The 27,899-nt window shown below is 48.2% G+C and overlaps 1 pseudogene across 1 annotated transcript in view; it reads right to left on the reverse strand.

Moving 5' to 3' along the window:
• Positions 1 to 27,899, reverse strand: part of LOC144129642 (uncharacterized) — a 388,920-nt pseudogene that overhangs the window by 21,411 nt on the left and 339,610 nt on the right. Inside the window, exons 9-10 of the transcript XR_013313924.1 lie at positions 23,838 to 23,963; positions 16,705 to 16,792 (exon numbers count right to left, since the gene is read on the reverse strand). The product of XR_013313924.1 is annotated as an uncharacterized LOC144129642 (transcript). The remainder of the gene's footprint in view (positions 1 to 16,704; positions 16,793 to 23,837; positions 23,964 to 27,899) is intronic.

Consider the following 27,899-nt stretch of genomic DNA (forward strand, 5'->3'; position numbering starts at 1 on the left):
GCACAGATGGAGTACGCCGTGGAAGGCGAGAAAATATCACCGTCGGAGCTCGAGGCCGGAAAATGGGAAACCATTCTTCGTTACCGCGACCGACAACGAGGCCTGAAGAATAAAGGGCCCGCATCAACCGACGACGAGCCTGCGCAGGGGCACGGCCAAGGCAAGTCTAATTCCAATTTTCCATCGCGAAAGAACGGGAAGAAGCTACTTGCACTCAGCAAGAAAGCCCTTCTCCCGCGCTTACCGACCGACGACTACAAAATCGTCTGCCGACCACAAGGTTGGAATCTGAGGGACTTTGCGCCCGGACTACTACTCTTCTGCGCCTGCGAGGTGGCCAGGCTGCCGTATGATACGGTGAAGAATGAAGACATTATCAGAGTCAATACGGCCAACAACACCTTTACGCTATGCACGCCCGATCGTCAACGGGCGACTGCATACGCCAATATTGAAAAACTGAACCTCCAAGATCAAACCTACAACGTAACGTCGTACGTGGCGGCGCCCGAAGACTCGGTAAAAGGGGTCATTTACAACGCCTACGCGGGAGACTCGCCCGAAGCGGTTCGCCAAGGCTTCGGAAACCGAAAGGAAGGAATAGAAGTTGTGGATGCCCGAAGGATCGGGAAATCCAGAACAATACAAATCACCTTTTTTGGAAAGAAGCTACCCAGCCAAGTAATCTATCAGTGCGGCGTCTTTCGGGTCCACCCCTTCAGGGAGCAACATGAGGTATGCTACAACTGCAGGAGAGTAGGACACCGGGCCGATGTCTGCTACAAACCTACAACGAACCTTTGCCGCCGCTGCGGAGAAAATCACTCGCCTCCACCTGAGGGAGAACAGCCAACCTGCCAACCCGTATGCATCGTCTGCAACGGGGGCCACAACACAGGCAGCCGGAACTGCAAATTCCGGCTGATCAACAAGAACAAACAAGGAACGCCCCATGGCAACCAGACACCCAAGCAAGGGGACAACGACTCATCACTACACGGACACCAGTCTAGGCCCAGGAAGAAGGAACACGGTGCTACCGGAAAAGGAGGAAGCCACAGCCGGAACAACTCTAGCTCCTTCCCGCCCCTGGGGAACCCTGCAGGGAACGACAAGAGAAGCTCAAGCCGCGGACGCAGCGATAGCCGCTCCAATAAAAAGGTGAGCTGGCCAGCAGAGGCCTCCCAATCTATTGACGCTCGAGAGAAGGAGTTTCAGATCCAACTACAATCCCGAGACAGAGAAATTGCCAGCCTTAAAAAAGAGTTGGCTGACATTAAACGCCTGTTACAAGCGCATCAGGTACAGAATGCCACTGCGGCTAGAATGCCACCCACCGCGTCCCAGGATTCGACCAATAATGCGATGGAAACAGACGCTATTTGCCACACTCCCTCCAACGCGTCCCAGTCTTCAGCCCATAACGCGACGGACACAGACGCCAGAATAGCAACTAAAAGACCGCATCCTACAAAAGAAGGCGAGGAATCCAAAAGAAAGGCCGAGGCTTCGGAAGCCGACACCCCGCAGCCGTCGAAAGCGCCTACCAAACTCAGGGCAGACATCAATACTCTGTCAGAGAGAACTAGCGCTATATCAACAGAACAAGCTACCTTCCAAGGCCTCGTTACTACCAAATTTGCAGAGATAGATATTCGCTTTGCAACACTAGAGGGACAGGTATCCCAAATAGCCACCTGCATGCAGCAAATAATGGATAGGCTTACAAGTATCGAGGCCCGCCTACCCCCCACCGTGGATCTGTCCACGACGCCACAACCATCTATAACCCAACATGGCACCACGCCAAAAATTTGAAATTTGGCAATGGAACTGCAGAGGCTTCCGCCGCAAGCGGGCCCACTTGCAGCTCCACATCCAACAAGCACCGTCTGTTCCAACCCCAGACGTGATTGCATTGCAAGAAGCTAGCGGCAGGGCTACACTGCCAGGCTATAAAGCATATCTGCCACCTCATTATGATACTAGTAACGCAGCCGGCTCCTTCACAGCCACTCTGGTGCATAGAAATATCACCGCAATTCAACATTTTATAAATGATTCGGAAGAAGATTACACCCTACTTGAAATAGTACCAAGGCAAAAAGGAGGCTCAAATCTCTTCATCCTTAATGTATACAACCCTCCCAGAAACAAAGGCAATGGACTCCCACACTTGTTGATAAACACAGTAAAGCTGGCTGCTAGGGCTCAACTATTAATTGTGGGAGACTTCAACGCTCAACACCCAGCATGGGGATATACCAAAGCAACTCCGAAAGGGAACCTGCTCTGGCAAATCATACAGTCACTAGGGCTCACAACGCTAAACAACCCGAGCGACCACACACGCATGGGTAACAGTGTATGTGTAGACACATCTCCAGACTTATCCCTCTCTAAAAACGTCAAGGACGCAAAGTGGGTCAACACCGGGCAAAACCTTGGCAGTGATCACTTCATCCTTAGCATCACGTTCCCCACGACAAAACTTAAAAACAAAGCAAAAGAAATACGAACCACGGATTGGGACAAGTTCAGGCAACTTCGCGACAAAACAGCTCCAAAGGAGATCTCTAACCTTAGCGACTGGGTTATCTCCCTGAATGAGGATGTCAGCTCCACTAGCGTTGTGGTGCCAGTTGAGAAGGAGGAGCAGATTGCAGACTCAAAACTGTTACACCTGTGGCAGGCACAAAAAGGCCTCCAAAAACGCTGGAAGCAGCAAAAACACAACAAGCGACTACGCAAAAAGATCGCTGAAATCGAGAGGCGAATCGAGGAACATACACTTACTCTCCAAACACAACAATGGAACCAAATATGTGAAAGCGTCAATGGACAGCTCGGAAATAAGAAGACATGGCATCTTCTAAGACACCTGCTCGATCCAGAACAAACACGTCCCGTGCAACAAAGTCAACTGTACAGACTCATACATAAATATGAGGGTACAACTGAAGACCTAATCAAAGAGCTAGCAGAACGTTATCTAAACACGGATGATAGTACCACACAACCACACTACCGGGGGACTCCTAATCCAAATTTAGACGCAGACATCACAGACGCAGAGGTCTGGTACGCAATTGGAAAACTGCGGACAACATCTGCGGCAGGACCAGACAAAGTTACAAATAAGACTCTCAGGAACTTAGACGCAACGTCGATCGCGGCGGTTACAGACCTTATGAACAAATACTGGCATGCAGGCAACATACCACCAGAGTGGAAACACGCGAAAATCACTTTTATTCCTAAAGCGGGTAAGAAACTCAGCACTGAGAATCTACGGCCAATTTCATTAACATCATGCCTAGGCAAACTCATGGAGCATGTCATCCTCAATAGGCTCCAAAACTATGCGGAGGACATGAACCTCCTACCTGAAACAATGTTAGGATTCAGGGCCCAACTATCTACCCAGGACATTCTCTTGCAGCTTAACAAGGACATAATTGAAGCTGACGAGGGAACAGGAACGAAAGCAATATTGGGTTTAGACCTTGTTAAAGCTTTCGACAACGTCACCCACAAAGCCATCTTGACAAACTTGTCAGAAATCAACCCCGGAGAAAGGACGTACAACTACATCCGATCCTTCCTCACTAACAGAACAGCAGTGATAACGGTCGGAACAATAGAGTCTGCCCCAATCAAACTAGGAAGTAAAGGAACGCCACAGGGCTCCGTCCTGTCCCCTTTCCTTTTTAACCTCTCCCTCATCAAAATTCCCCCCAAACTGGCACAAATACCAGACCTACATCACACGTTCTATGCAGATGACATCACACTTTGGGTAACCAAAGGATGCGAAGGCTACATAGAAGACACACTCCAAGCAGCAGTGGACATCATCGAGGCATGCGCATGGGATTCCGGCCTCACTTGTTCTGAGCAAAAATCTGAACTCTTCGTGATCCGTCGTAAACAAAGAGGTAGGCGTACCACGACATCCCCCCCGCAAATAAACGTCTATGTTAATGGACGATCTGTCAAAGAAGTACAGACCATGAGAATACTGGGGTTGTATTTACAAACAAATGGAAAAAATACTGACACACTCACTAAGCTAAAACGCGCGGTAGAAGCGACGGCGCGATTACTCCGCCGCATAGCTAACCGCAGACAAGGGGTGAGGGAAAGAGATTTATGCCGCCTAGTGCAGGCCTTTGCGCTGAGCAGGATACTCTATGCCACCCCTTATCTGAAATTTTCGAAAGCAGAAAAGGACAAATTGGATAGCATGATACGGCAGGCCTATAAGGCTGCGTTAGGACTCCCACTAAATGCCTCAACCGAAAGGCTTATGAGGTTAGGAATACATAACACCTACAATGAACTGAAAGAAGCCCATTTAATGGCTCAAACAGCGCGATTAGCCAATTCCAGAACTGGCAGGAGTATTCTTACCAGGCTCGGAATTAACTTTCAACCTACGAATAACGATGCTAAAGTAGACTTACCCCGCGCCTATAGGACGGCCCTACTAATCAAACCACTCCCCAAAAACATGCACCCCTTACACCATGAGGGTAGAAGACAAGCACGAGCCAAAGCCTTATATAAGAAATACAGACAGTGTGCTGCAACACTTTATGTAGATGCGGCAGAATACAAAAATACCAATGCCTTTGCAGTTGTGGTTGTGAATGAGAATGGTGACCACATCGTCTCGGCGACAATCAAAACGAAATCCTCTGAAACGGCAGAAGAGGCGGCTATAGCCCTCGCCCTAGCACATACCCAAGGGAGCATCATCCTCAGCGATTCCAAAATGGGTATCAATAATTTCGCTAAAGGGCGAATTACAAACACCTCCCTTAGAATCCTTAACGCATCCAAATTCTCACCAAATTATTCCGAATTGATATGGGTCCCAGCCCATTCGGGGAATCCGGGGAACGAGGCAGCCCACAATAAAGCCCGAGGTTTCGTCGACCGGGCAGTGGATGAGTCTGGCTCCCTGAATTTCACGAAGGACTCAATGATCACATATCATGATCTCACCAATCATTTTAAACTAGAGAGGAGAATTTTCCCCCCTCCAGACAAAAGACTTACTAAAGAACAAGAGGTTACGTGGCGTCGTCTACAGACGAGATCGATACGCACCCCATCACTCCTCGCACACATTTATCCAGATCTTTACAACCCAAACTGCAAACACTGTGGCCAACGTGCTACCTACGATCACATCCTGTGGGACTGCAAAATAGAGCCACCTCCGGGTGATCTAGTTACAGCTCCTTCTCTCGAGCGGTGGGAGACCGTGCTGGCTAGCTCTGACCCCAGAACGCAAGTTTTGGCGGTGGAGTGGGCTGACAAAGTCGTCGAGGGCTATGTACTCTCGACCACTTAACGCGACTTCTTGCCAAGCTCTTCCCGGCGAATAAAATGTTTTACAATCAAAGTCGGGAGTTCCGGAGCCACTCGCACGGCTCTTCGTGGGCACGCACAGGGCTCGATGCCCATCGCGGCTGTAAGAGCGAGCAGTCGCGCCTCGAGGTCCGGGTTTATTACTGCTAACTAATACAGACGACCAGCAAGAAACCCGACGCGCGCCGCGATCCAGGAAGGCGAAGAGAGACCGGAGATATGCCGCCACGCCGCCGACGCTGCTGCTGGGGTGCTAGGATCGACAACCGGAAGTTGCCAAGCGAACGTCATTTGATGACGTACTGAAAGGAGGGGCCTGTCTCAGACCTGTTTTCTTTATTTTTGTAAGGTGCCCGCGTGTGCGAGTTGAGGGGGGAGAGGAGGAGCGTAATTTTTAATCGTCTATATCTTCGCTGTTATTGATGCTAGCTTAAAAATTCTTGCGTTGGGGTGACGAGTGATGAAATGCCTATGTCTCGTCTGCTTTAGGTAATCTAAATTAATTTATTGCATAGTCTCTTTAACAATATTCCCCCTTCTCCCCCTCTCACTCACAGTTTCCGCGTTTCATTGGAGGCGAAACGCTAAAGACGCCCGTGTGGTTCATGATGTCAGTGCATGCTGTGTACCTCCCAGCGGCCACGAATTAGAGAAGGTAGCGCCAATTCCTCCTTCTGTTACTTTCGCAGCAGTGTTGGCGCCGCAGTTACGGCGTATTAATAATCTTCATGATAACGGACGTCCGAAAAAGCCGAGCGCTGGGGATGTTCGCATGGCATCTGCTTCACATGGGGACTGTTCCAAAATAAGGCCTGCTAGGGCAGAATGGTGGATATATCATTCTCCGCCTGCTCTGCGAGCGGGTGCGCCCCGTGCTTTACTTGGGTTTTCGTACGCTCTACCTTTGCTGTTCTCGCACGTCATAGTTCGTTTCGTTTTGGTCACCAATGGCCGCCAAATTTAAGTGTTTTAAAGGCGACAGCCTTCAACGGCTCAAACTCTTGGTGACAGTCCGTATGTTACATGCTAGGCCACGTGATCTTGTGATGTCACGTGATCTTAAGGTCCCGTGATCTTAAGATCACTGAAAGATCTATAATTTGGGTAGAAATTGCAAACGACTTTCGCCTTCCCACAGTTAAGAGATAAATAAGTGCCTCCAACAAATTTTATTGATATATATATATATATATATATATATATATATATATATATATATATATATATATATATATATATATATATATATCCTTCCGCTTACTTTCAGTCTAAAAGAGAATTTTTTTTAATATACACTCTATGTTGATGTCACAGCATTCCCTACGATAGAAATAATGTGTGGCGATGCGCCAGAGGTGTTAAGTTTATCCCAAACGGCGCAGATGAAATTTTGAGTACACCATTCCGTGCATCATTCACGCAATACATGCGCGTTCATTCAGTGCGTACTGTCCACGCAATACAAGAGGATCATTCGGTGCCCAGTGACTGCGACAATGCACAGAGACGCGTCACACATACATGTGATTTTCGGCGGGGAGATAGAAGGAAATATATTCGGATACAGTGTTTCCACTTACCTAGAAAAGTGAAGGCACAGTTTAGTAAAGCACATTGTAGCCGTAAAATCCAAGGAACCACTACTCGGTTAAAATTGGGCGCAGTGCTATAGCACGGCGTGCCGTTGCACTTTCAATATAGATATAGTTTCACCATTTTAACCATCGGGAGGCAATATCACCACTTTCAAAGCGTCAATTAAACATTTAGGTACATTACATTAGGAAGCTATATCGCCCGAAGAATGTATTTACGAGGTACATATGATATCACAGATTTAAGACTTCGGCCTCACCAAGAGGGAAAAGTGTCACAAAATAGCGTTACTGTAATGAACAACCTTCGTATTATACCTTTCAATCCAGAAAGAAAATCCGTCCTTGGGTGAGCTCAGAGGAAAACTCTCTAGCCCAAGTAAAAGTGAGGTGCGAATGCCTCCCCGCTCTTTATAAATTTACAAGCCTAAGAAATACATTTTTGTCATTCCGTGCTGTTTTCAAATAAATACTGTGAGCACTTTATGCGCCTTTGTCGTCCTCGCCTCTCTAGCTGCGACTTCATTCTTTTTCACCTGTAAATTCCCATTGTCATCGCTTGGAAGCACGTCTCAGGCTGCCGGTGAGAAAAAAACATGTTCCGTGAAGTCCTCCCACACGTGGTGGAGGTGCGTCTCGGATCCCACGTATCCTCTTTCTCCACTTCTTCCTGAAGCTGCGTTCCGGTCGCCGCTTGTGTACTCTAACCGTCATGGCGCATGAGGAGAACGCCGACGGCCAGGTTTCCTCCCGATCGCCCTCTGCTGCCCCCGCAACTTGGACCGTAAGCAGCCGTCAACGCGACCGTCCGATGTTTGCTGGCCTCCGCGGCGGCGTCGTCGAAGACTGGCTTGACCGCTACGACCACGTGAGTTCGTTCCACCGCTGGGATGACTTCAATCTCCAGAATGTGTCCTACTGTTTGACTGACATCGCACGCACGTGGTTCTTAAATCATGAGGCGGATATTCCAGACTGGACAAGTTTCAAGCAGCAGTTGCGACAGATTTTGGCTCTCCGGCTGTTCGGTCTGAAGTAGCCAAGAACAAGCTCGCTGACCGCATCCAGCGCCCTACCGGGTCGTACACTTATAGTGCGGATGTACTTGCTCTCCACCAGCGTGTCAATGCCACCATCACTCGAGGCTGACCGCCGTGCTCGCCACATCCTCAAGGGTATCGGCTCTCTGGCGTTCAATGCCCTTGCCGTCCAAAACCCTACGTGCGTCGGTGCCATCATCGCGACCAGCCATCGCCTCGATTAGCTGCAATCCCTCGGTTTGCAACCTGACCTGGCAGCCTCCCTTTTACCCGCCGACTCCGACCTGCATCCCCTAATTCTTGCCCTCATTAGTGAGATGCTTCTCGTACACGGTTCTTCGTGCCTCACCGTACCGGCGCCTCCTGCTCCATCCTCTGCTGGTGCTGGCCTTCGCAGCATCATTAACGGAGAGTTGGCGTCGATCACCTGCCCTCTTGCCCCAGACATCCCTGCTCTTCGCCCTACGCACACGTACGCTGAGGTCGCTGCATGCCACCGGTACTTGGTCCGCCTACAACGCCAGCGCCACCACGCGACCATGTCACAGCTTTGGCGCCTTCAACCTTAACGCCACAGTTCTACTCGCCCTGGCGCCCCAGCCGCTCTATTTGTTATTATTTTGGCTTCCGGGGCCATATTTCCCGCTTCTGCCGCGGGGCCTTCAAGACGAACGTCGCGGGTATGAAGCCTTCGAAAGCGCCTAAACTCATAGTGGCCCCTCAAATCAACGCCTTTCTTTCACTGAATTTTCGGGAAGTTCTTCTTCACCTCCCCCAAGCTATGCTCCGCCTCGTGGTTATCGACCCCCACAGCTCGATTCCCTGCGCCGTACCGCCGGTCTTCCTCTTCGCTCCGGCCGGCTTTTCCTGCGCCTGACCTACGCTCGGAAAACTAGCTGTTGCAGTTCTTACAGGGAAAGATGCACGCTTCCGACGCCGACAAATACCTCCGGAGCGCCCATCCAATATGGTTTTAGTGTGGTTTGAAGGCTTAGAGCTAGAGGCTTTGATTGACACGTGTTGTGTTGGGTTTTATGGCACATAGGCGGTATTGAAACGCAAGGTATAGAAAATTTTCTTGTGTCGAATTTAATATGACAGAAATGAAACGGTGGTGTAAAGGACCTAGAATGTTATTTCACACCATCTAGTGAAAGTAAAAGGCAGAAGTTTTCGAAATGGCCAATGGTAAAAGCTTTAAAAAAGGTCAGGTAACCTCAGCGGCCGTCCTTTGAAGAGGAAGGATGTCGAGGCCGCCAACCAATGAAATGCACACCTCAGCATTCTTCTCAGGAATGAGAAAGTGGCTGAGCTGTATCAAAGAAATGTGATGCATTCACAGTTCGTTAAGACAACCAACCTCTCGTAAAAAGTTAGAAACTTAAGAAATGTCAACAATTGCATTATCACTCGTGAGTAGTGCTGGGTGAATGGAATGCATAGATTATAAAATTGACTATAATACTTCTTGCTTAGCTTCTCTATGTTTGAACATTTATATAAGATATGGTTTAGTGTGAGCTCGTCGCTGCATCTTTCACAAACGGGTTTGGCATCTTTTGTAAGTAAGTAGTTGTGTTTCAAGTGTGTGTGTCCTATGCGAAGGTGACATAAGATTACTTCAGTGAAACGTTCCTGGTGTCTGCACGATTTCCATTACCCCAAGGTGGGTTTTATGAAGTGTAATTTGTTGTTCAGTTTATTATCCCACTCTGCCATTTGTTCTTTAATTTGTTATGTCTGACATTCATGCAGTCTTTAAAAGGTATGTTCACATTTTTGATTTCACCATTTTGAACCTTTTCTGCTGCTGAGTCTGCTCTCTCGTTACCCTCTATGCCGACGTGGCTCGGGACTCAGCACACCCTTATCATATGTCCTTGTGTTGTGACTTTTTCTGTGCTGTGTATGGTGTGGCTTACTAATGGTTCAACCGCATTTCTTGACTGCAGCGCTGTGAGTAGGCTGAGGGAATCTTTGTATATTATACTGTTTTCGATGTTCTCATGTACCATTTTATACACACCCATACAGACTGCATAGCATTCGGCAGTAAAGAGCGATACACAACTTGGCAATCTCACTATTTTTTTCAGTTTCCTCTGTACTACGGCACTTCCAACGTGCATCGCTGTTCTAGAGCCATCTGTGTAAAACTGCATCTAGCTTGAATATTTCTTTTTCAAAGCCAAGTATCCTTGTAGTAGATGTTCATGTGGTGTTTGTTTTTTTACGAAACTGTGTTAGCGTGAAGTCACAAGCAGCGGGAAGACAGTACCATGGTGGCAATGAATCGTGCCTCGGCACGATTTTTGGTAGAGCATCTAGTATTCCGCGTTCATGACATGCCTCTTCAAAGCGTAGTAACTAAGGTTTGAACGACAGTGGTTTATTATTGAACACTCTTCTAGATGTGCACTTGGTAACTATGGGGTAACACAGGTGTTTTGGTAAGGATCTTATTTTTAGTACATATGCACAGGTAAGTATTGCTCTTCTGTTTGGAAGAGATGGTTCATTTGTTTCTACATATAGACTATTTACGGGGGATGTTCTGTATGCACCAGTTGATATACGAAGACCCAGGTTATGTACGGGATCCAGTTTTTTTAGGTATGATGGTCTTGCAGACCCACACACAACGCATCCATAGTCCAAAGTGGACCGTACTACGGAGCGGTAGATCTGTGAAAGGCATAATTTGTCGGACCCCCAGTGTTTCCGTGAGAGTACCTTCAATATATTTGGAGATCGAGAAGCTTCCTTTTTGAGGGTGTTTATGTTGGGTAAGAATGTGAGCTTTCGGTCAAAAGTTATGCCTAGGAATTTATGCTCTTGTTTTACTTGTAGAACACTTTCATTCAAGCGCAGGGTGGGATCAATCTGCATGTCTCTTTTCAGTAAGAAAAGGACAGAAACTGTTTTCTGTGGAGAGAACCTAAATCCATTCTGGTCTGCCCAAGTTGCTAGTTCGTTGATTGTAAGTTGTATCTGTCTTTCGCATGTTGAAAAGCTGGAAGATGCACATGAAATTTGAAGGTCGTCAACATATACGGAATACATGATGGTATTTGGAATTATTCGGGATATTGAGTTCATTTTTACAATAAATAGTGTGGTACTTAGAATACAGCCCTGCGGTACGCCGTTTTCTGGGCTGAATTTTTTCGAAAGCATGCAGCCTAGACATACACGAAAAGAACCGTTAGAAAGAAAGTCTTTTAGACAGTTCGGCCTCCTGCCACGGATACCTAGATCCGCGAGGTCACGAAGAATCCCATAGCTCCGGGTGGTATCATAATCTTTTTCCAAGTCAAAAAATATTGCCAGACAATGTTGTTTGTGTATGAATGCTTCACGGACTGTGTTTTCAAGACGGACGAGATGGTCATTTGTACAGCATGCTTTTTTTAAAACCACATTGGAGAATATCAAGTACTTTTCGCGATTCAAGGAAGAACATTAACATAATATTTAGCACACTTTCAACACCTTTTAGCAAGAAAACTCGTAAGTGCTATTGACCTGTAGCTACCAGCCGAAGTTGGCGGTTTTCCAGAGTTCAGAAATGGCACAACCACGGCGTTTTTCCACGCCTCTGGCATTTTTCCGGACTGCCATACTTTATTGAAGAATTTTAGAAGAGGTTCTACAGCATCTTCGGATAGGTGAGCAAGCATTTCATTATGTATTCGTCTGGGCCTGGCGCTGTCTGTTTGCCGGCCGAATGTACTGTACGGATTTCTTGTATTCTAATTAATTTATTGTAATGTTCATTTGCACTGCCACTTGTCGGCAGTCGTTGTTTTTCAGTTGTGTTCTTGTGCTTTAACAATGATTGGGTGTAGTGTGAGGAGCTCGAAACTGTGGCGAAGTGTTCCCCTAGTTTGTCGGCCTGTTCGCTAATGCTTGTTTGTGTATCCGGAGCTGTTAGGAAATGAATTGTGACAGGAGTAAAGCTGCCATTAAGTGTGCGGACTTGCTCCCACATTTGTTTCGATGTAACTGAACTATTTAGGGACGACACATAGTTTTTCTATGAAGTTTTCACAGCATTGCGACGTATATACCGTGCTTTTGCTCTCGCGTTTTTAACATTTATGAGGTTGTCGTGTGTGGGGTACCTTCGGAAAGTTCCCCAGGCTTTGTTTTGTTTCTTTTTTGCTTCTCTGCACACTTGTGTGTACCAGAGCTTATTATTTTGCCCTACAACTCCTGACGATTGAGAAATGGCTAGACGTGCAGCCGCAATGATATATGTTGTAAAATTTTCATTTAGTTCGTCAACGCTAAAATTATCAGAAAATATTTTCTCAAGACAGGCCTTTTCTTGAAATAGTGGCTAGTCCGCGAAGTCCTGCTTCCAACGGCGCGGTTTTGTTGGCATTATTGGTGGTGGTGATGCAATGTTTATTACCACTGGAAAGTGATCACTTCAGTAAGGGTTATCAAGAATATCCCACTTAAATTCGGTAAAAACGGATCGAGAGCTAAAAGACAAGTTTATGCAACTCATCTTACCTGATGATGAAGAGCAATACGTGGGTTAGCCTGTATTGAGCAAGCAGACGCTGTTGCACTGAACAAAATCTTCTAAAATCCAACCTCTAGTGTCTGTCTATTCACTCCCCCAAAACGAGGAGTGCGCGTTAAAATCCCCGACTACCAGATATGGCTCTGGTAGCTGCCTAAAAAGCTCCTCTAGACCTTGTAGTGCAACAGTGAGATGTGGTGGAAGATATATAGAGCATACGGTAATTGTTTTAAAGCTTAGGACGATGACTGCAACGGCTTCATAATTCGTCTGGAGCTCTATTTCATGGGTTGCAACACCGCTGTGAACTACAACAGCAACGCCTCTAGAGAGCCTGTTTGCTTGCTCACGGTCACAGAGAAAGACTTTATTCTTTTTAAAAATATTTTTATGAGAAGGTTCCAAGTAGGTCTCCTGCAGACACAGTGCTACACGAGATAGAGAATTCAGGATATCTGTTCCGTCACTATAGTCATTTAGATTTGCACGGCAGTTCCAGTGGATAAGGAACGCCATGATGATTTTGGGGGATTGTAATGAGACCTTAGGTCCCTCCTTGCTGAGGGCCTGTTATAAAGGTTTTTTTTTTCTTTTCTGCAATCAAGAGAGTTCCACCTCCACGACGGCAGAGGTGAGCTCTGACTTGTGTCCATCGCCTCACTGGAGGCGTTGGAGCTCCGCGGGGAGCCCGCGGCAGGGAGGTTCTGGGTTTCTCCCGAACAGGGGAAGCCTTGTGGGCTGCCGTCTTGGTGGCCGGTGGGCCCTTTATCAGGGGTGGCATAATAGCTTTCGCTGCATCTGCCAGGGGCGCGGATGGCCCTTCCTCAGCCTCACTAGGCTGAGCTGGGCAGGTGCCGAAGGCCGCTGTGGTGTGCCGCGCCCACGCACAACATCGGTGAAATTTGTATGTGCAGTGAAAGAGAATGTGCCCTTAGTGATTGTGTAACGCTGCCTCGCCTCTTTAAATGTTATATTTTCTTTGGCCTTTATGGTAATTATTTTCTTTTCTATTTTCTATGCAAGGAACGACCTTGAATAAGCTCCGTGGTCTCCTTCGCAGTTTGCACAGCGCGGTGTAGCATCGCAGTCGTTTGATTGATGATCATTGGATGGACATTTGGCGCAGGTATCTTGGCCGCGGCAGCTTTGGGAGCCGTGGGCAAACCTCTGGCATTTGAAGCAGCGTCGAGGGCTAGGTATATACGGACGGATGGAGATTTTTGCATATCCTACCTTGATTGACTCGGGCAAGGTGCTGTAGGCGAAGGTCAGAACCAGATGATTTCTCGGAATTTCGTTGTCTTCTTTGCGGATTTTGATTCTGTGTACATTAGTCACATACTGATCCGGCAATCCTTCGAGCATTTCTTCTTTGGTTAGTTGCAAGAAGTCATTGTGAGAAATGACACCGCGCACTGTGTTTAGAGATCCATGTGGAGTCACGGAGACAGGGATACCACCAAAAGTTTCGATGCTTGCCAGCTTTTAAATCTGAATGATATCAATCAGTTCGAGCAAAAGGTCCCCACTAGCTAATTTTGTCACTTTATACTTAGGTTCCAGGAAATCTGTGAGAACCTTGGAAACTAGAAACGGGGATATAAGTCTAGCTGGATTTTCTTTTGGTTGGCTATGAACGATGTGGTGTTTGGGAAGGTAGTTTTCTTTTTGCTGAAAAACTGAGAGGTGACATCGGTCCGCCCTCTTCTGAGGGCGACCACTTGAAAGGAGAGAGGTAGTCATAAAAAGGTGTGTTCTTCGGCCATGGTGCCAGCCACCCACCATGGAGCCCAACAAGGGGACGGGACAGGAAATGTCCTGCCCACGCCAGCTGTACACCACTGCTATAACCAAATATGGGCAACTCAGGATAGTTACGCCACACAGATTTAACCCCTGCCGCCTATGAAATATGTAAGAAAAAAACAAGAAGAGAGGAGCAGAAAGGAGACCTGTGAGAAAGACGACAGGAAAGTAAAAGATGGAGCGGAGGACAGGAAAAGGCGACTGCCGATTTCCCCCGGTCGGGTCAGGCCGGAGGTGCCGTCTACAGGAAGCTGGGGCCAAAGTGGTGTGTTGCCTCCGCTGAGGGGCCTTAAACGTCAAAACGCTCGGCATCGGCTCAACCACCAGGAACCCCTTTCCCCAGACACGGCGATGCGACGCACTGCTAGGCGCGGGTGCTCGGGTCCGTGGTGATGCACCGTTCATCATCATCCCCCTGCTGGGATGCCCCTACGGATGCTCGGGAACCCGTGGTGTCGCCACTCACCAACGCCTGCAAGCTGCAGACGCCCTCCTGCCGGGACTTTGACACGGGAGCTGCAGTTTCTGTTCCTCACGCGGACTTACGTTCTTGCTTCGTTAAGGCGAAAACGCCGTACGATAGGCCTCCCTGCGTGGAGCTAACGATGTCATCATTCGCCCATCCACTAAGTGCACTGTCCGGTTTTCTGTTGACGACGTCCGTCACCATGTATAATTTTCTGCGCTGTCTCCTTGTGCTTACATTGATTTTTGGCTGGCATTTTATGTCTTCCGCAAGTGCTTTTAATCCTTGCCGTGATCGCATCGTGCACATGACAGAGAGCGACCCATCATCTGGAGTCCCCGAGCCCGGTCATCGCCTCATTGCCGCTGCAGGTTTAGTTTTGCCCGCTGGGACTCAAGCTCTGCTCAAGCTTTCTTCTGATACCATTGTTCTTGGAGATGTCATCATCGCGCCTTCTGATCCAAAACTGATCAGGGGACTTGCCTTGCCTACGTAGTAGCCTAGTTCGGTTTGAAAATCGATCAGTCGTCGTCACTGTCTTGAACATTTTTTAAGCGAAATTTATTGTCCCAGGGCATCAATGATGGGTGAAGGTGTGATGAATGGTGTAGTAGGGATTAAATGAATGGAAAAAGGTTAGCCAATTTGATGAAGTCCAGTAGAAAACGATGGTACTGTCCCTGCGTCCAGGCAATGTATGAAGCAGGGTTGCTTGGTTAAAGACCTGCTACCATCAGGTGCCGGATCTTTGTAGGCTTCAGAGCTCCCGTGAACCTTTTGTGTTACACAAGGAACTTATTTTACTGCACGTTAGGCGTGCACCTGTTTTCCCTTGTGCTTACAGCGCCCTCCTCCCAGTCGCCGCCTTCAGCGGACGTTTCTCTCTCCAACCTCTCTGCCACCATCAATCCAGATCTCCCGGCGTCAGAACGGCAAGAGTTACTGGACTTGTTTTGCAAGCACCAAGGCTCTTTTGATGTGACTTCCGCTACTATGGGCAAGACTTCTGTTGCCGAGCACCACATCGTTACCGAAAGTACCTCGGTTGTTCGCCGCCGCCCGTACCGCGTTTCTTTATCTGAACGCAAAGTCACCGAGGACAATCTGAGTGGTATGCTCCGCCGAGACATTATTCACCCTTCCGCCAGTCCCTGGTCTTTCCAGATGGTCTTGGTGAAAAACGTTCAGTGCGATTTTTTGTTTATTACCATGCCCTCAACAAAATTACTCGTAAAGACGTTTACCCTATGCCCCGGATTGATGACTGTCCGACTCTCTCCAATGACCTGCATACTTTTCCACCCTAGATCTTCGTTCCGGTTCCTGGCAGGTACCCATGCATGAAGAAAACAAGGCAAAGACCGCGTTAGCTACTCCCGACGGCCTTTACGAATTTAATGTTATGACATTTGGACTCTGTAACGCTCCAGCTACTTTTGAACGCAAGATTTATACGGTCCTTCGCGGCTTCAAATGGAAAGCCTGCTTTTGCAATCTGGAAGACATTGTTATTTTATTTTCAACTTTTCGCGAACACTTACGCCGCCTGGATGAAGTGCTCACTTGCCTCGCTTCTGCTGGCCTTCAACTATATAGGAAAGAGTGCCATTTCGCCCGGAAAGAAATCCCGATTCTGGGCCACCTCGTCCGCCGGCACGGCATTCGACCCGACCACGACAAACTTGCCGCTGTCCTGAACTTAGACCGTCCCCTAGCAGGGTAAGAACTGCGTAGTTTTCTTGGCCTCTCCTCTTATTTTCGGCGCTTTAGAGGAAAGTTTGCTGCCATTGCCGTGCCACTGCATCAGCTCCTCACTGCTCACTGTGCTTTCGTTTGGACTGATCAATACAAAAGTGCTTTTCAAACCTTGAAGCAAGCTCTCACCTCCGACCCTGAACTTGGCCACTTCGACGATGCTGCTCCCACTATTCTGCACACTGGCGCTAGCGGCCACGGCCTTGGTGCTGTTCTTCTGCAGCGCGATAGTAATTCACGCGAAACAGTTATTGCATTTGCCAGCCGCACTCTGACCGTTGCGGAACGTAACAACGCTATCACTCAGCAGGAATGTCTTGCCGCCGTTTGGGCAGTTCATAAATTCCACCCCTACCATTGCGGCCGCCACTTGACTGTCATCACGGACCATCACGCATTATACTGGTTTTCTAGCCTCAAAAATTTGACTGGCCGCATTGGCCGCTGTGTTCTTCGTCTCCAAGAATAAAGTTATGACGTCACCTACAAGTCCGGTCGAACGCACCAAGACGCCGATGCCCTTTCTCGTTGCCCTCTTCTGGAGTATTAGTGTCGTTCTTATGCACCGCCTTCCACATGTCACAGCGACTCCTCATCGTCACTAGTCTCTCCTGCACTTCGCCACCCTCCAATGCGTCGCATTTGACGGTATAAACGACCTTGCGTCGGATCAACGCAACGATGCGTATTGCCGCTGATATGCTTGGGTATCGGGACCGAGGTCTTCACCGCATGACGATGAACTCTGCAGACGACGGAGGGAAGCCTTCAGGAGGGTTGGTAAACTTGAAGGTTTATTTACATATTTACAACAGAAGCAGAGACCAAAAGTCAGAGAAGAAGTGCCGTGAAACCAGCCAAATCGCGGCTTAAATACAGTGGATATTCTGTAGGCACCTAGCTAGGGAAATCGGTGGCTGATCAAGCGTCCAATGGGCAGACACTCTCTTCATAGTCTCTTCCCTAACCCCGTGACCGCTCCGCCCCCCCCCCCCAAACACGTGCACAGGCGATAAGGAATCCTGGCGCCTTGAGGTCCTGGAATGCTGTTTCCGACCGGTTGACCAGGTGCATAAGGTCGTTGGCTTAGCAGGCGGTGATCCCCTCCGTGGGAAAGAGGCGTCCTTGAATGTGGTTTCCGACGGGTTGACCATGTGCATAGGGTCGTTGGCTTTGTAGGCGGTGATCTCCTCCGTGGAAAGATGCGTCCTGACGGCCCCGGGCATTCCAGAGGGTAAGATGAATCAGCCGTGTCCGCCCCCGCTTTGTCTGGCCGCGCAGTTGCAAGCGAGCGAGGCGGGTCCGGCGCCTTTGTTCGGGTCTTTCTGCCGGTCCACGTGTGGGCGCAGTTCGGGAAAAATGCCGCATTCCATACTCCGGACGAAGGGATGAGAGGCCTTTCGTCACAGCTCACAGTCGCCAGGAGCCGTTCCTAATCCTCTTCTCAGGACGACAGCACCTTTGGTCAAACATAGTTTGATGGCGCCTGCCGGGCTCGTCTGTTCCCGCTGTCGGGGCCTCCGATCACAACAATCCGTCCGCCGCCAAGAAGACGCCACGAAGTGGTTGCAGCTGGTCGGTGCACCACGAATGGGCGTCAGAGTCCCAGTCGGCCTCGTAGTAGTCAGTCCACTTGACCTGCACAGCTGGCAAGGGTCCTCAACGGAGTATTAGCGATCAGATCTGAGCTCAGCCCCTACCTCCGGCTAGGCAGCATGCGGCCAGCCTCAGAACATTCCCAGGTCTTTAATACGGAGCAATATGGCTGCAAATTTTGGATGACTTAACCCTCGCCAACAGCTCACGCCCGGAAGTCTGCTGAATCAAAACTAGTTCCTCTTTTTGTTTTTCCTTTTTTCGCAAGACATGCGTCTGAAATTTGGTAACAAACTTTTTTTTCGGCAATGAGGTATGTGCGGAGAAGCAAGAAAAAAATACAAAAAACCAAAAATGATACGGTAGCTTTTCTTGAGCATTAGGGCATTTTACGCCAGATTATGCAGGAAAGCTACGACTGAGACCGTCGTCATTCCCGTTTTCTAGCCCCTTTCGGTAGCGGTAGCCCGACTGAGTCACTGGTAGAGGACCGACTACGTCCACCACCAAACGACGGAAGGGTTCGCTAATCACGGGCACTAGCTTCATCGGAGCCTTCCTTAAATCCCCCGGCTTTCCGACACGCTGACAGGTGTCGCAGGACTTTAAAAACTGCTTGACATCCCCGGAGCAGCCAGGCCAATAAAACTCCTGTAGAAGCCTAGCTTTAGTTTTCTTCACTCCAAGGTGGCAAGACCAACCCCCACCATGACACAATTTAAGGATGCCTGCGCAGTATTCCTGCGGCACCACGAGCCGATCAAACTGGACCCCCTTTGAGTCCTTGTACTCGGCGTCGCATCTGTTCCTGCCGCGAGCCTCTCCGCTCGTCTCAGAAGCATCGCCTCCTGTTTTTGCCCCTGCCTGACCAGTCGTGGGAGAGCCTTCGTTCTTCCTACGATTTACTTTAGCTGCAATCTCGCGAGCCTTCGCACGAGTGAGCGCCTGGACGGTTCGATCGCCGAAACTACGACCCTCTTCTTGGAGCATCTGCTCCGACCGATTTGAAAAGAGGTACGGAAATTTTTCCGGCGGATTCGGTGATACCGCTTCCTCCGTTTCCAGAACGTCAAACGGGCCCTCTATTCTAACTCGTGCGATCGGCAAGCACGCGCTATTCTCTTCGCCCACCTGCCCAATCCCTGCACATTCCCCAGTAAAATCAGCTGCGTTCACGTACGTGGAATGGATTACGTCCATGGTGGCCACGGAGTCCCTCAGAACCCGGCACGGTTTTCCGTTAACCTGCATGTCTTTCAGGTATGGCTCTAGCAGGCGCATGTTCTCATCGCCCGCCTCCACCAATTAGAGAACGATTTCCTGCTTCCTGCAAGCGTGGGCGAAGTGACCGGGCTCGTGACAACAGAAACACACTGGTTTCTTTCTGGCTTCAAAAGCCTTATCCCTCTCTTTTTCGGTCGCCCCCTTTGTGGGGTTGCTTGATTCTGCTTTGTGGCCCTCGTTCCGCTCCCAGTTGCGGCTTGCTGCCCCTCCTGTCTGGATCCGTGGAATTTTTTTTTTCTACTTTGGGGCTTACGGGGGCAAGCGCACCCTCTGCTACGCGCTTGGCATAGAACTCTTCGGCCTGCTCTGCTGCACTTTCTAGGGTTTTATTTCCCGGCCTGTCCTTAACCCACACGCGCATTTCTTCCCTCAAAGAGCCAAAAACTGCTCCAGGCAGATCACCTCTATTACTTTATCGTGAGTTCCGTAAACATGTTCTCCCTTTAGCCATTCCTTCAGGTCTGCCTTAAGGTTATACGCAAAATCCGGAAATGACTGATTAGGCTGTTTTCTGGCTTCCCTGAAGCGGCGCCGAAAGGCCTCTGCGGACAGGCTATACTTTTTTTAGGAGTGCTGCCTTTACTTTAGTATAGTCTGCCGCCTCTTCTTTTGCCAGACGAGCGAGTACTTGGGCCGCCTCACATGGAAGAATGGTCAGAAGTTTCTGCGGCCAAGACTCGGTCGGGAACTCGCAACTTTCACATGCCCGCTCAAAGTTCACGAGAAATAGCCCTATGTCCTCTCCAAGTATTTACGGTTGCAAGAGGTCCTTTATTTTTATTTTTGATGCTGCCTGGCTTGCCACTGTGTTCGGCACCTCTAGCCTAGTGCGTTCTGCCTGTGCAGCCTGAGCTATCTGTAGATCGAGCAGTTTTTTCTCGATCTCTCTTTCATGCTCTTCGCGCTTCCTCTCGTGCTCTTCGCGCTTCCTTTCGTGCTCCCTTTCCTGCTCTTCGCGCTTCCTTTCGTGCTCTCTTTCCTGCTCTTCGCGCTTTCTTTCGTGCTCTTCGCGCTTCCTTTTTTCTTCATCCTCTTGCTTCTTTTGTTCCCTTTCCTTCTCCAACTCCTCCTTAATTAGCTCCCAACATTCTACTATCTCCTCCTCGTCCGCACCGAAATCCTCAATTGCCCTAATCAATTCAGGTTTTCTGCGGATCGACCCACAATCAATGCCCAATTCCCCGCATACGAGAACTAGGTCTGGTTTGCGCAGCTTCTTCTAGTCCATGAGTAAGCAACGGCAAGTCTCTACTCACGTGGCCAGTGGAGCCCCGGCTGCCTCTTATACCAACCTTCGATTACCTTGGCTAACAAATTTCCATAGTTGTAAAACCTGGCAATGCTCCAAGAGAAAGACCGCGCACTTACCATACCAGAGTCAGGACCAGGCGCAGACCATCCCACCGCTGCCAACCAGTTGATATGCTTGGGTATCGGGACCGAGGTCTTCACCGCATGACGATGAACACTGCAGACAACGGAGGAAAGCCTTCAGGAGCGTTGGTAAACTTGAAGGTTTATTTACATGTTTACAACAGAAGCAGAGAGACCAAAAGTCAGAGACGAAGTGCCGTGAAACCAGCCAAATCGCGGCTTAAATACAGTGGATATTCCCTAGGCACCTAGCTAGGGAAACCGGTGGCTGATCAAGCGTCCAATGGGCAGACACAGTCTTCATAGTCTCTTCCCTAACCCCGTGACCGCTCCGCCCCCACAAACACGTGCACAGGCGATAAGGAATCCTGGCGCCTTGAGGTCCTGGAATGCTGTTTCCGACCGGTTGACCAGGTGCATAAGGTCGTTGGCTTAGCAGGCGGTGATCCCGTCCGTGGGAAAGAGGCGTCCTGGAATGTGGTTTCCGACGGGTTGACGATGTGCATAAGGTCGTTGGCTTTGTAGGCGGTGATCTCCTCCGTGGAAAGATGCGTCCTGACGACCCCGGGCATTCCAGAGGGTAAGATGAATCAGCCGTGTCCGCCCCGCTTTGTCTGGCCGCGCAGTTGCAAGCGAGCAAGGCGGTTCCGACGCCTTTGTTCGGGTCTTTCTGCCGGTCCACGTGAGGGCGCAGTTCGGGAAAAATGCCGCATTCCATACTCCGGACGAAGGGATGAGAGGCCTTTCGTAACAGCTCACCGTCGCCAGGAGCCGTTCCTAATCCTCCTCTCAGGACGACAGCACCTTTGGTCAAACATAGTTCGATGGCGCCTGCCGGGCTCGTCTGTTCCCGCTGTCGGGGCCTCCGATCACAACATCGCCCCCTAATCGACCGTCTCATGGAAGCTTTCTACCCTACTACCGCTCGATTGCGTGGGCAGCTTTACCAGTTCAAACTTGAAAATTATGTGCTCTGCCGCTAAGTTTACTGCCCTAATGGCACCTGCTGGGTTCCAGTGGTACCACGTACACTTTGCTCCCGTGTTTTAGAGGCCCTCCACGATGACCAGACGGCCGGTCATTTAGGTTTTAACAAAACATATGAACGCGTCAAGAGCCGCTTCTTCTGACCTGGCCAATTCTCCGGGGGCACAAAATACGTCGCATCGTTCCTGCTCTGCCAGCTCCGAAAACGGCCGACTTCACCTCCCGCTGGCTATCTGCAGCCTCTATCCTGATCAAACACGCCGCTCACCATCGTCGTCATCCACTTGTATGGCCCGCTTCCTCTCTTTACACGAGGTACTCGATGGATAGTCACTGCCATCGACCATCTGACACGCTGCGCCGAGACCGCAGCCTTACCTGATGGTTCGGCGCCCGAGGTTGCCACGTTCTTTCTCCAATCCATCGAACTGTGCCATGGCGCCCCTCAGGTGCTTATCAGGGACCACGGCCGGACTTTCCTTTCGACCGTTGTTGCCAAAGTTCTGCAAGCTTCTTCTACACTTCACAAAATGACCCCCATACCAAAGTACTTACTGAGCGGTTCCATCGCACTCTGTCAGATATGATTGCTATGTACTACGGCGAACCTCATCACCGAAATTTGGACGCAGTCCTTCCTTCTGTCACTTTTGCTTACAATACCGCGTTGCAATGAACCACTCGTTACTTCTCGTTTTCCCTCCTCTCCCGTGTTGCCTAAGGCCGCCGCCTTGCTCGCCTGAACACTGAAGCCTACCAGGAAGATCGCTAGAGTAACTACGACACAACGCACCGCGTTGTCTCGTTCAACCATGGAGACGAGGTCTTGCTTTCTACCCCTCTGCGGACGCCTGGTCTTTGCGACAAGTTTCAGCCTCGTTTCATTGGTCCCTACTTGGTGCTCAACCAAACATCACCAATTAACTTCCGCGTCACTCCTGTCGATCGTCCTCCGGACCGCCGTTACCACGGGACATAAATTGTCCACGTTTCCCGCCTGAGGCCTTTCATTCGGTGCTCTGCATCAGACTAATCACGGCCAGGCTGGCCGCTTCTGACCATGCGGAAAGTTGTCGTTAGCGTCACAACATGGCACATACCGATAAGGAGGATTGGGTTTAACCAGGCGGTGAATATTTGCATTGCAGATTGCATGCGGAAAGCATAGGATCGCCTAAAAAATTGGGCTACTCAGTTTCCGTTACTGAGGTGGTTGCAGATGGTTAAGGGGTCTGACAAGCTTAAATTTAGTCAAGAGAGCGAGTACAAGAAAAAGGAGGGAAAAAGAAAAAAATGTAGGAATTGCGAAAAGAAATTCCCCAAACACGAAATCTTATGATGGTATTGGCATTACGAAAGCTTATGATGATAGGCGTTTGTGAGCACTTCTTCTTCTTCACTCCAGGTATATGACACATACCCACGCGGTCGGATTGGCCAAGGTGTATTTGAATAAACAAAGAAGTTTCCATGGAAGATGACGATAAAATGTGAGCACTTTATGCGCCTTCGTCGTCGTCGCCTGTCTGGTTGCGACTTCATTCTCTTTCACCTGTAAATTTCCGTCGTCATCGCGTGGAGCTGTTCGCTGGGAACATGCCTCTGGCAACGGGTGAGAATGACCGTCTTCGGTGAAGTCTTCCCTTGCAATACCAATTGCACTAATATTATTTTCTATTTAATGCCCAGTTACTTTCTAACTCTAATATTGAAACCAGGAAGCCGTAATATTTCGGGCATTAATAACTTGTGGTGGAAAAGGAAAGTTAGACAATCTGCTATACATGTGTGGGATTTGCGCGCTTACAATCCGGTTAAACTAATCCTGGTGAGATATCTGATATAGTGGTCCTCGGATATTCTTTACGAGAGCAAGCATAATAAGAAATTTTGTGATTCATAAAAAACTCAATATGGAACGCTCCCGGTCAAAAAGATCTTCTGTAGACGGACCATCACGAATTTCCTCAGCATCAAATCTTTTTTACTGCTTAATCTCTGCTCGTTAGGCTCTACATCACTTTAGTAGGTCGCGTAGGTCGTGAATAAGCGGCTCGAACGCACACTGATTTTTCTCCGACTTCTTTGCAGAATCCTCTGGTTAAATATATCTTCTTCTTTCGGCCTTCTATTTTCGTTCTCTTTACCTGCAAACACAAGCACACATTTAATAAATTTCTGTTGTACCATTACAACGGTTTATAGCGATCGTTTCAAAGACAAAGAAAAAGTCGCCGTCGCGCTAGACAAACCGGAACGGTCCGGAAGTAAGCATGTTTCTCCAAAATTTAGGTCAGGCTAAGATATAGTGTCTCTTCTAAGCAGCGCCCTGAAGGCTATGCGGCCAATTTAACGCTAGACATGCCATCAGGCTTACTGCTATCTTGCACGCGGCGAAAGCGCGCAACCTCTGCTATTGGTCGTTATGCCATGTGTCAGTACGTATTACGTGGTGGAACGAATAGCGTCAACCAAAAGGCGTCGTCTTCAGCTCGCTCTGGTTGCAATCCACCAAGGCCGAACATCAGAAAAGGAATATAATACTCTGCTGCCGTGATTCACTGCAAGGTGTGCGAATGCCACTGCCAAGAAAGCGACAAACAGAGGTGTATCAATACAAGTCAGACGAGTTTCCTTTTTTTAATACGCGCTTGGAATTCGGTTTCAAGCTGAGCACATGTAGAAGCGACTTACACAGCTTCAACCTTAAAAAAAATAAGGTAATTGCTAAGTGTCCAGGCGGGCCTCTGCTCGCGAGCGAAATTGTCACCTCTCACGGTGTCCTAATAGAAACTGTTTCTGTGCTGATATGTGTTCCCGTATAACCAAGGAGTACCGGTCTGGTTGCCACCAAAATGAAGTTAATTTGCAAGAATGGTGGGGAAAGGAAAGAGAGTCGTACACAACCCAAAGAAGATCGCCTTGCAAAGTGCTCTTCCCATCGTCATGGTGTAGGGTGTTATAATGTTAAGACGAAGAGTAATATTAATTATTAGCAATCGCGAATTGAGATGAGAGGGCAGCGGAAAAATGAAACTCGCAGGCACCTGCATTAGCTCGCAGCTCCGGTTTGTTTATTTGGGGAGCAGCAGTTCATGAAGAATGCGCACAAAATGAGAGCAATAAGCATAATGTAACTTAAAGCCGGTAAATGTTGCGTTTTCAATATAAGGATATGCAAAGTAAATACAAACCAAGGAACATCATAAAATCTAAAAGAAAGGTGTATTCAAAATTATGCGCTATACATAAGGCGCACGTTCCTAGAAGAAGAACAAAATAAAGCCATCATATATATGCAGGGTACTTCCAACATTGTAGCTTTCTGCACTTGACCATTCCACTTGCATGTGCAGCACTTATTTATCGTGAGGCACAGTTATGCATAAAAAAATCAATAAACTCTTCAGACAAGGAGCTAGCACACGTTGAATTGCTTGTTGATTTTACTTCGTTTTCCAAGTTCTGCATTACTGCACGTCAGTTTTAATTTTAAGGGAATGATGAAATATAGTAAAGTGCTATTATAAAATAAATATTCATTAAAATGTTTTTTTCTTCCGATGCGAAGCACAATCTTTCGTTTAAATCACGTACATCGCTCACTTCTAGTGCTTAAGACTGCCTTAGAAAACCAACAGGGATGTTTTTACGATTGAAAAAATCTTTGAAGCGTAAAGATGCAAGTTCCCAGAGGGAGATCTGCGATTATAGTGCTTCTTATAGTGGAACCTAAGGATATATAAAAAAATTCATTTATAAACAAGCTCCCTCTAAAAAATGCGCTTAGCCATGACGTTTCGATATGTGATCTCTTCACTGTGTTCAGGCTAAGTCCTGCTTCAAAATTAGCCACTCGAGCCCACTGGTTGGCCAAAGTGTCACTACAATTTTTTTTCTGCAAGATAGCTTATTGTCGACTTGCTGGCAGTTTACTGCAAAGTGTGCTTCTAGCGAAAAATGGTGCGCCTACCGCTTTTGTGACACTCAGTGCGGCACAAAATTTTGTGAGCAGAATATCACTCAAGTGCCAACTGCAAGCGCTGCCCTGAACATTGTAAAACTACTGACAGGAGAACTGAGTTCTGCCAGACTCCACACGCTTGCTGCCGTTGGCATTCGACATGAATTCAGGCCCGATCAATGAGTTTAGTTAAGTGATACGAGCTCAATACAGCGCTGCTACGCAGCACAGATTGGATGGGGCCAGTCAACATTGAAATGAGAGTGCCATCTTTCGTAAATTCCGCGGCTAACTTTTTTCTTTTTTTATTAAAGCGATGCGCTATACAACTTTTATATCAATCTCTCCGATCACGACCGCGACATCACCATGGCCTATTTTTACAGAACCTGTAGGATAAAAACTGCCCCGTGCTGACTAACACTCGTGTAACTTAACCCTTCAGAACTCATTGAATATTAGGTATCAAACTAGCACTACCACAATGTACAATGACAGGCGTTTGCGCGACGTTTATCGAGGAACGGGTATTGAAGAAAACAAGGCTGCAGTAACTATTTCTTTACATTACTTCGCCATGCACCCATTCTGCTAGCCTCACGGATTTCTTGCTAGAAAGAGAAGGGGCGGGTGCAATGAAGCGTTATTCGGCAACTCAGCAGGCCGACACACGAGGGCGACAGTACGCGGGTGCACGCTAATCATGGAGAAATTAGTTTTGAAGGGCAAATAACTTACATTACTAATTCCTTTCCTAAAAGTCTCGCAGAAGAAATTAAATTGCATTGCAAACTACTGGTCTCAAAAAGTAATGACATTACATTACAAACTTGCCTTAAGTAACAAAATTACTTTTAAATTAATTTTAGGTTCGACGCTGAAATAGTTTCGCATTGGTCATAGTACCTGCAAAATTTTCAGATTTTTTGTTGTGTGCACCAGCAGTGAGCTTGATACTGGGCGTCGGAAATTTTTCCCCACTTTAAAGAAAGGTAGCCCTAGTCTCTTGAACAGCTGATTTGATGACGTAGACGAATTCTTTCTGGCATCACTTTTCAGTCAAAAGTGCGCCGCTTAATGCATGTCGTGGTCCCACCTTCATGATTTTGAAGAGTTAGTGGTCAGTGTAAACAGCAGAAGTGCATCACAACGCAGAGAAGCTGCCAATTCTGCTGTTCAATTGATTCGTTCTGGAGGCAAGTTGGTAGAAATAAATTGCATTCGCGGGGACGGTGTTGCCTAAGCTGCTCTTGAGCTACAAATAGGGCTTCAAATCCCGTCATAAAAGCAAGCTTTCCCAAGAACTCACAATCGACTTTCTTAGAAGACGTCAGTTGAAACTTCTTGTCAGTGCGGTGACGAGGCAGGGAGCAGTCTAGAGGGAAGAACTTGCTCAAGCACTCTGCATCTGCGCGAAGGTACCATATCCCATTCCATGGTCATGGAACTGTCTTAATAGCCCTGCGGTGCCCATGTGTGAGACCATATACAGTGCTGGAAGATGCGCAGTAGGCCTGAGTGCTACGCAGACTGTTCACCAAGGCAGTTCTGACTCCCGCATGCACATCGCCTTTCGTCCGCGTGCGCCGCTTCCCTGGCTATTGCTGGTTGCAAGTTTTTACGGCGGAATCCTTATTTGGCCCATTACCAATAATGCCCGGCATCGTTGTCGGCGTCCAGGAAAAGTGGTCCACGACGAACAATGATGTCATCAGCAAAGAGAAAAGTTTCTCCCTAAGATGCAAAGAATTAAAGCAAGGACCTTGAGATTGCGAGGCGAGCACGCAACCCACGGGCGAGAAAACCGCGTTTCTTTTCGGTGAATATTGCTTAATTAAATGCATGCGTTGCCTTACGACTGTATGCTAATTAAGTAGGTGTTTCAATAGAAAGGAGCATGAAATAATTTCAAAAATGAATATTTCCGCCTTCAAAGCATGGAAGTAAGCTTAATTGCCCTCCATAATTTATTCTTGCTTTGTAGACGCTCATTCCTATAAACGCGAGGCCAAAGCATGGCAGATACAAGGAGAAGCACAGGCTTATTACTCAACAAAGTTAATTTGACAAGCATTTATTTACTTCTGCCTTGAATGTACTCGTCCAAAGTTGATCATTA

This window comes from Amblyomma americanum, chromosome 4 (assembly GCF_052857255.1).
Source record: "Amblyomma americanum isolate KBUSLIRL-KWMA chromosome 4, ASM5285725v1, whole genome shotgun sequence".
Taxonomy (NCBI): Eukaryota; Metazoa; Arthropoda; class Arachnida; order Ixodida; family Ixodidae; genus Amblyomma; species Amblyomma americanum.